General features: G+C 38.5%; 1 long non-coding RNA gene across 1 annotated transcript; it reads left to right on the top strand.

The window, feature by feature from the left end:
- The first annotated feature begins 329 nt into the window (after positions 1-329).
- On the top strand, positions 330-2,723 carry LOC104215438 (uncharacterized). The gene is made up of 2 exons (XR_011400518.1): positions 330-758; positions 2,460-2,723. It is a non-coding gene; the product is annotated as an uncharacterized lncRNA (long non-coding RNA).
- Positions 2,724-8,192: the final 5,469 nt, after the last annotated feature.

Genomic DNA, 8,192 nt, shown 5'->3' with positions numbered 1-8,192 from the left:
CTTTTTGTAAAACTAAAAAATACAAAAAAAGAGTACCTTATTATTATCTTAATATGATATTTGAAAATACAAAAAAATAGGTTTGTTTTAACGATTAATCTTATTTTTATAGTCATTTTTACTTAAGTAGGATTAATTGGTAAATGAGGTTGTATTTTTAGTCTTGTTCACGGAGAAAGAATAAAATATGGGCTCAAACAACCCATTTTTAAGCCTAATTTTCGGACTTAGCCCATGACAACCCAAGCCCAATACCCCTAAAAACCTAGGAAGACACTTAAAAGGGACCCTAGACCTAAAGAAGGCAATCAACCATTTTTGACATAATAAAACAAAACCTAGATATATACACTCTATCAGATCTGCTGCTTTTCCATAGATTAAAGCATAGGCTTCTTCTTCTTGAACCACCTTCTGAACCTCTCAAAAATTGCCAGAAAACACAACAACGCATCCTCACCCAGCGATACTCCTCCAATTCCAGCCACACAACTACCAAAATTCAGCCACTACCTCTCATCTCACACACACAACGAAAAACCAAAAAAAAGAGGATACATATATGGAAGATAGGGAGAAACAGTGGCAGAAACGTGAGAAGGGAGTGGAAACAGAGCCAGAAAATACATTATTCTGTTTTCGTCTTCAGCTTTTCTTTAATTTTCGTCTCAAAATTGGAGTTCCATCAAGGTTGTCGTCGCTGTCCAAGTTTTCTGTAGTTAAGCATTTTTGGATTGTATTTGGAAAAATTGCCTCAGGTCCGTTCCTCTTAACTTGTTCTTGATCAATGTAATCTTGATGTCTCAAGCACTTATACGAGAATGAAAGAAAAGTTCTGTTGTTTATAGTTGCTGCTTTATTATCTGGATATAATCTTTTCTAATCTTCGCCTTATGGCGTTGTTATATGTATTTTATAATATCAGCCTTGCCGGCTTTGGATGTTATTGCGACTTGTCATCATTTTGTTGTTTGTGCTGTTAATATCTGTGAGGTTCTTCTAGTCGTGAATGAACGAAGTAGTATTCATGTAAATGAGATCTTGTCCATCTCTTTCTTTTGGTTTCTGTATTTGCGGACCTTTCAGAATTTTTAGGAAATGGTGTCAAAAATTAAAAGAACAACTGAATGTATCAATCACTTATAATAATTACAAAAACAAAAAAAACACCTCTACAAATGCGACATTGTTCTGATTAATTAGTCTGCTAGCTTGGTTTGCTTACTATGTCCTGTTTGAATTTTTTCTAAGACCTCTAAAAAAATATTGAGTTGCTTTCTAGTTTGTTTAATGTGTCCTGTTTGAAATTAGTCTGATAGTTTGATTTTATTATGATTCATAATGAGTTTTAGTCATGTAAAGGGAGGTGCTATTTTTCGAAACTATTATAACTTAGTAATTTGTTCTAAAAGTGAATAATTTGTTTACATTTAGTATTTTGATTGAACTCCAAACTTAGTTTAAAAATGAATGTTCGTAGTTTGCTTTAGGCGCGTTTAATATATCGTTGTGATTGCGGACACGTTTTCCTGACATAATTACAACTCTAAAAACAAAATCGAAGTATGCATTCGCGCAACTTCGACCAAACCTTCTTAATAATAATAAAACATTACTAATTGTGGACACGTTTGTGTGACATGATTTTTGACGCGCCAAACAAATGGGTACACGTGCGTGTGACCTGTTTTAAGATAATTTCTTAATTAAAAAAACACAAATGCACATAGATTTTTAAAATGAGTAATTAGACAATTTAATAATCCAAGTATGATCAAAGCGGTCGTGCTCGAACCATGGAACTCGGGAATGCCTAACACCTTCTCCCAGGTTAACAAAATTCCTTACCCTGATTTCTGTGTTCGCAGACCGTAGATAGAGTCAAATATCCTCGATTCAGGATCTTAAACCGGTGACTTGGGACACCATAAATTATCCCAAGTGGCGACTCTAAATCTAATAATTAATCCCATTTCAATTGTCACATAAATTGGAAAAAATCCCTTATACACCTTCCGGGGGGTAGTAAAAGAGAGGTGTGACACGTTACATTCATGTACATTGACCCATAACCAGATGTCGTTATATACGCATCTATATGTATATATATGTATATGGGATATGGGAAAAGGTTACGGTATTATATACGCACCACCACCTGATCAACTGGTATACGTTGATGATTTTGCCCATAGTGGCCGAGATGAATGATGGGATGCCCTCAGAGGCTTGATGATGTTTTGAACACATGTAACTATGCACGACATGACATTCATGCGCATATGCATGACAGTATAAGTATTTCATGATTTACAGAGTTGTCCAGACTTACAGGTTGAGTCATGTACTCTATATTTATTCCATGTCTTTTATGTACTTATTTATGTTCCTTACATACTCGGTACATTATTCGTACTAACGTCTTTTTTGCTTGGGGATGCTGCGTTTCATGCCCGCAGGTCTTGATGGACAGGTCGAGAGTCCTCTAAGTAGGCTATCGGCGCAGTGGAAGATGTTGGTGTGCTCCATTTGCTCCGTAGTGGCTTGTTTGGTTAGTATGATTTAGACACATATTGTTTTGTATGGAGGGCCCCTGTCCCAACCTTGCGATAAGTATGTACTCTTAGAGGGTTGTAGACAGATGTCATGTATACAGATTCTTGTATGGCCTTGTTGGTCTATGTTTTGAGTTTAAAAATGATCATGTTGGCCTTATAGGCCCGTATGTCTCGTATGTAAGTTTTTATATCATGATGGGTCGCTCTATGTCGGGTATTTCCCCATATTTTATTCTACTTATCTCACAACAACCTCTCTGGCTCATTTACCTATGATAGTATGATACGAAAGATACATTACGTAGGTACTCGATTAAGTAAGGTACCAGGTGCCCGTTGCGGCCCATCAGTTTGGGTCGTGACAAAAGTGGTATCAGAGCAGTTCCGTCCTAGGGAGTCTACAAGCCGTGTCTAGTAGAGTCTTATTTATGGGTGCGTCGTGCACCACAATTATAAGTATGAGGCTACAGGGCATTTAGGACTGTCATTTTTTCTTCTTACTCTAGATCGTGTGGTAGAGCCCAGTTGTAAGAACTCAACTGTCTAAACTCTATCTTATTCATAATACAACGATGCCTACGTCCAGAAAGATGATTGGTATATGATATAGCCTTAGAAGAGTTGAGTTAGAGGAACTCAATTTTGCATCATGTTTATGATGAGTAAATGTAAGGTCTTTAGCAGATCATGTGTGTACAAAAATGTGTAAGGTTCTTGATAAGGAGCATTAAGGCAAGAAAATTTTATACACTCTTACCGTAAAAAGGAATAAGAGAATTGGGAGGTAGGCACAAGTTTCAACAAGTAAAAAAAGCAAGGTAAAGAAGGGTACGAGGTACCTAGTTAGTAGAGATGAACATTATCTTCTATTCAAGTAGAAAAATATAAGCATTTTGAGTCATCTTCAATTTTAACAAAGGTATGTACAATTGTCCACACCCATCTTGGTTATGTCCATGGGAGATAAAAATATGGTATAAGAGGAAGGGTTATCAGGATCCGGTTGGGGTTAGAGTAACCCAAAATGATGAATGGATGATTTGCATTAGTTGACATCTCTAAGGATATTGCAAATATGCTAATAGATCTCTTTATGGGACACCCAGATGGTTCACTCTAAAATAGTACAACTAGATATGAGTACTACAAAGGTAGGCATTGGAAGCATTGAAGGGATAAATATAACCTTAGTATGGCTCCCGTTCCTAGTAGAGCGAGAATACTTGGCAATTCTATGAGCTAGTGGATGGAGCAAGAGGGGCTAAAAGCAAAAGAATATTTTGTTCTAGTTTTTAGAATAAAGTGATAGACAGAAATGTTAGCAGAAAAATAAGAAGAGAGTTAATGAGGCAGTATGAGTAAAGTGTGGTACATGGATGACAACAGTAGATCAAAAAAGGATAGTATTATAGAGTCTGAAGTCAAGTAAAGTGATAAACGAGAGGTGACAGGCCTTGAGACAACAAATGAGTATAGGCCATAAAGTCATATCCTCACTTAGGAAAATAAGTTTGTGACTCCAACACAACTACCGGAAGGAAAAGTTGGACCCTAGAATAATAGAAATCAGTATGGGCTGGTGAACAAGATAAACTAAACATGAATTAGGAATTGAGTGATTTGATAATAGTTAGCTTCATGATTATTTCATACTGCATTCCAGCAATAATAGAATGGACAACAGAAGAATATCCATGATGAATTCAGAGAATGGTCACTCAGGGAGATGTTTCCCTAAAGTAAGCAGTATTAGGAAAGTTAAGCTTAAAGGGTTGTATGCGCCAGTTACTCTAAGTGTCACCATCACGAGTAAGGAATTTTGTTATCCTTCGTAACACAAGGATTCCCGCAAGGCGATCAAAGGTCATTAATGTCATGAAACGACGCCAAAAATGAATAGGTAAAACATCCATAGGTAAATCCTCGTGGCTTCAGCTCTTAGTACTCCCCTAAAGGGGGGAATATGGAGTGATGTGGCATTAAGTCGGAATTAAATGGTTCTAGTGACTATGGGATGGTAAAGGAAGAATGCAATAAAAATGAAAAAGGAATGAGATGGAACTTATCCAAATCCTGCAGATATGCTATGATTCTAATGCAAGCATGACGTCAAGGAGAGGAAGTAAGGGCTTCTTCTCGAGCTGTTATTAATAAATAAGGAGCCAATATGAGACTTATGAATAGACAAAGGAAATAACCCAAGAAAAATTACGCGGAATATTGAGATGAGAATGGGCCAACGAGTAGTAGTAATTGATCAGGAAGATCCAAGTTATGGCTAAACAGGATGTTATAGACGGGTTAAGTAGACCGTGTAAGACAAACATAGTAAAATCCAATATAGTGAATTCAACCTCGCAGTTATAATATCGTGATCATTGAGAAATATTTAAATAGGAGTTGGGGTTGTTAAAGGTACCATATTAGTGTTACAGAGATAAAAGAGAGTACCACTGGGAAGTCAGTCAAAATATCAAGTTCAGAAGTAACCCTACAAGCACAAGGGGGTAGAAGTAAGTAACTATAGATAATTATAGGCAAGGGAGGACATCAAAAGGATAGTCGAGTATACAATGTAATAAGCTCACGGCTTTACAAGAGTCGGAGGATCCTCTCTAAATACTACAATGAAAGACTAGTTGAGGAAGTAAGGAAGAAGGCTTCAACCTAAGCTCAGTAACCTAAGGAGAAAATGGTTGTGTAGCAACAGTCTCACTACAAAATTGTAGGCACTCCAAAAGAAAGTGGAACCTACCATGGCTAATGAGTGGGGAGTAAAACCAAAAGTAATATTCGAGACCATACAAGTTGCACAAAAATTTTGGCATACGTGAGGACTCAGTTAAGCTAAGTATGCACGCAACAAGGAGGAAAAAAACCCAGAAAAAGCAATTGCTTACATTGGAAGCAAGTTGAAATGGAACGAAAGGAATTATTTGATTAATGATCAGCTATAAAGACTCATATATGAGTTAAAAGAATGAATTGGGTCCAGGTCATAGACAAAGGGTTGAATCATTACAAATTGTATCATGGTTTTCCATAGCATCCATGAAAGGCTAAAGTAATAACTAAATTCCGTGATCCGCAGATCAGGTGATAGCTTAAGCATACATAAAGGTTAATCAGAATGAGGAGGAAACTAAAGAGTAACATTAACTAAGTAAATTAGAAGTCTGCTTATTGGACCCAGAAAGTTACAGACATCATGACTGAGAACATTGTAGAATCACTCTTAATGTTAGAGGTAGAAGAGAAATAGTACAATAGCGATATTTTATAACGGCTCTACAATAAATCCAGTTAGACGTGTCCTAACCTCATAAGAAGTCAGTACGAAGCTCCCCAAATTGTGTATGCACTAGAGGTGCAAGTATTATAATAGAGCTTAAAGTTATGGACATGAATTACACCTAAGTGGAAGGAAGGTCATGGAAGATACGATTCGAGATTTTAAGATAAGTAAGGTAAAGGTGAACAACGTACGAGATACTAAAAGGAAGAAGATTGTAAATAGTCCATACTCCAGATAGAGGGCTAGAAGAATCGGGATTCAGTATCCAAGAATAACAATAGTGTCATTAGTGACATACCTTCCAGCCCATGGTTTCTAAGTAACTAGAGGTCTAGTTAAGAGAATAAAGAAGAGTCAGACACGATGCGGTGTCTCGCTTGATGTTCCAGAATAACATAAGGAAATTCATGGTGCAAGAAAGTTGAAGGAAGGTTGCTTAGATATGTATAGGTTGCAAGCTAAAGTATGGAAAAGCGACAAGGTTTTAGGAGGACAGGAGTAAGGATAAGAAAGGGCAAGTGAGAAGGTGACGAGAATAGATAAGTCCTCAGGATTAAGCCCGTGTAAACAAGAGAGCTAATGGATTCTCTAAATTGTAGAAAGCTCAGTTGTATGCGGAGAAATCAGAAGGCCTAATTTCTTGCTATCAAGTCACTTCAGAAGAATGTCTCGAGACCCCGAGGACATGGAGCTGCGACCGAGTCCCCTCCCTCGGGGCTCATCGAGGCTCGACTCAAAGAAGACGAAGATCGAGGCTATATCAAAACGGGAATTTTCAAAGTACACGGCTAAGTCTGACAGAGCCGGCCTACCTAGAGCCTGTATCAAAATGTCGCATCTAGCCGTCCCATCTCCATGTTTTTACAATTAATATATTTTGTACTATGGCAAGATTCCCCTCCTATATAATTGGGATCCTCACCACTTTTGTAGGGGGCGGCTGCTGTATCTTTCTCCATCCATTCTACACAAGATCAATAATATCTTTCTCTCTCTTTTCTCTCTAACTTACTCTCTCGAGGCTACTCTTTCCATCTGTTGCTTTCATACGTGTTCTTCATTTATTGCTTGATATTGGCCATAAGGAGCCTTTTTTAATTATATCTTAACTGTTATCCCCTCCCCTGTTAACCCCGATAGCTCAAGCTCGAGCTGGGTATCGACCTCGAGGCCTTTCATCGACTAGTTCGAAGCTCGGGTAGCAAGCCCTCCGGTTTGATTACTTCCCCGTTTTAGCTTTAATTTCATCGTTAAATTTCATACGCTTAGCATCAACCGTTCTAACAAACTAGCATAAAAAGAGATCACGTATTTTTAGAGTTCCATTTACAAATTTAATTATTGTTACCATTTTCACGGTAGACAGTTTGGCACCCACCGTGGTGCTAAAAATAATAGTGATTAATCTTGCTGGCTTCATTGCACAAACGCAAATTATCTTTCACACTTTTTCTTGTCCAAGATCTCTTGATTTTAGTTCAAAATGTCCAGCTCGGTAAACAGAGTTGAGAACGACTACCTTGAAAATCACGGAGAAAATGATGTGGCTGTTCCAGTCATTGGCATGCCTTCGCAGAACCCCGATAATGCACCTGGACCAATTCCAGCAGACACGAGTTCATAAGACGTGCAGTAGGTCAATGAAACCTCACACACCGACAGAAGCAAACAACACGGCGACTAGCAGGAAGCCCAGAAGACCCCAGCCCGGGAAGTACAGGAAGTTAGTCTTCATGATATTTTTGAAATGTTGCAGGCATAATAGTTGGCTATCGCTCAGTTGCAAAGCCAACGAAGACTCCCGGCATAGTAGTGCCAGAAACTACTCCCCCGGCCGAATAGGTACCGGAGAGGTCAAGCAACAACGAATTAGTAGGCAATCCTTGCATCGTGAAAATACAAGAGGATCTCACCAAAAGGATCATGTTAGGCGAGAAAATGATAGCAGCCAATGACAAGAAGGTTGAGACCTATAAGTTTAGGGTCAACCAGATCACGGGTGCATCCCCGATCTTCAAGGGCGTGTAGTCGAAGAAGTTCATACAAAGGCCGTTCCCTGAAGAAGCGGCCCCGAAACCCATTCCAAAGAAGTCCAGAATGACAGAACTCCCAAAGTACAATAGGATCTCAGATCCCAACAAACACATCACTGCCTGTACATGCGCGATGAAAGACAATGACACAAAACACGATTAGATCAAGTTCGTCTTATTGAAGAGGTTCGGAGAAGCGCTCTCGAAAGGGGTCATGAAGTGACATCATATCCTAGCTCCAAACCCCATAATCTTAGTTACCATACTGGCAGATTCCTTAGCAAAAGAACGCTCCGGTGCCATCGA

The sequence above is a fragment of the Nicotiana sylvestris genome, chromosome 6, assembly GCF_000393655.2.
Source record: "Nicotiana sylvestris chromosome 6, ASM39365v2, whole genome shotgun sequence".
NCBI classification, from domain to species: Eukaryota; Viridiplantae; Streptophyta; class Magnoliopsida; order Solanales; family Solanaceae; genus Nicotiana; species Nicotiana sylvestris.
This window is presented reverse-complemented; position numbering and strand designations above follow the sequence as displayed.